The sequence below is a fragment of the Teleopsis dalmanni genome, chromosome 1 (assembly GCF_002237135.1).
Source record: "Teleopsis dalmanni isolate 2A chromosome 1, ASM223713v2, whole genome shotgun sequence".
NCBI lineage: Eukaryota > Metazoa > Arthropoda > Insecta > Diptera > Diopsidae > Teleopsis > Teleopsis dalmanni.
In genome coordinates this window covers 58,440,232-58,441,480 of record NC_051846.1, presented here as the reverse complement: position 1 = coordinate 58,441,480, position 1,249 = coordinate 58,440,232, and the positions used below count along the sequence as shown (strand labels likewise).

General features: G+C 30.3%; 1 long non-coding RNA gene across 1 annotated transcript; it reads right to left on the bottom strand.

The window, feature by feature from the left end:
- Nucleotides 1-257: 257 nt before the first annotated feature.
- LOC119672161 lies at nucleotides 258-1,249 on the bottom strand. The gene is made up of 3 exons (XR_005251871.1): nucleotides 1,087-1,249; nucleotides 445-966; nucleotides 258-383 (listed from the first exon to the last, which is right to left on the bottom strand). It is a non-coding gene; the product is annotated as an uncharacterized LOC119672161 (long non-coding RNA).

Below are 1,249 nucleotides of genomic sequence, written 5' to 3'. Positions count from 1 at the left end.
TTCTTATATAAATTTCTTAATTAAACCGTTTTAATGCAGATAATGTGAAAAATAGAATGTAAATACTGGGACTATTTAAATGAAAGAAAATAATTTTCTTAGTTTAATTTTAAGAAAAATAGCGGGCTTGAAATCTTACTTCACGAAGTTTAAAAAAAAAATGAGTCGAATACATTAATACCTTCAAATATCGTAATGCATTTTTAATACCTTTTTAGTTACAATTTAAGATAATTTCTCCAAACATGTGTGTTAATCATAAAAACTTTATTAGAAATAAAAATATTTTGCATAACAATTTATCCAGTATTTGATTATTACCAAACTGAAATAGGACAGAAAAATTTACGACACCACAGCGACATAAAAATTTGAACTTTGATCTAAGACAAAGAAAATAGTTTATTTTTGGACAAATGTATTTTAACTTCAAGAGCAACTTACATTGGGAATAATATAATTTAAGTATTTATTTATCCATCCAAACGGCAGCTACTGGAACAAGCAGTACGAATATCTTTAGCGGCGAGATCTAGCTGGCACCGCGTTCATTTTGGTGATACATGCCTCTGTAGCCATACCCACTCCAAATCCTAATCCTAAAATGATAGGAAAGACACGACGCCGCACAATCAAAATAGAAGCCAAGGTACCGATTACCAAACCTCCTGTACCTTTCACCATAAGATCAGTTGTGCATTTGTCAATGGCGCCGGAAAATTCTGTTTCACGTTCCTCCTGTTTTTTTGTACGGATTGCCTTTGAAATTCTTTCTTTAAGATCTGCTTCAGCGTCTTCCATAGCTTTTTTGGCTTTCCTTCTTACATCAGCTTCAGAATCGCCCATAACAATATTAATTAATTTAGTATGTGATATTTACAAAATGTTTTAAAGTTAATTTGAAGTTTCTATGTTCAGATGTTTTCTCGGGTGACTTGATTTTTGATATTTAATATTTGCCGATTACTAGAAACATAACATCAGTTCAATACAAGGGTATATAAATATATATATGCACTTTTGAATCGTTTCAGATATCAATTATGTGAAAATTAAGTAAATAAAATAATTAATTAATAAGATTACATCGAAATGTGCGTTTTGAAGGAAGTTTATTGAAAATATATATTATTACAAATCCACTCCATGTGTTATGTTTGAGTCTCAAATTTCGCACCCGAACTTGACACAGACTCAAAATAAACACAATTCCGTTCCGAGATCCGAAAGTTTAAGTTTTGTTTTTCTT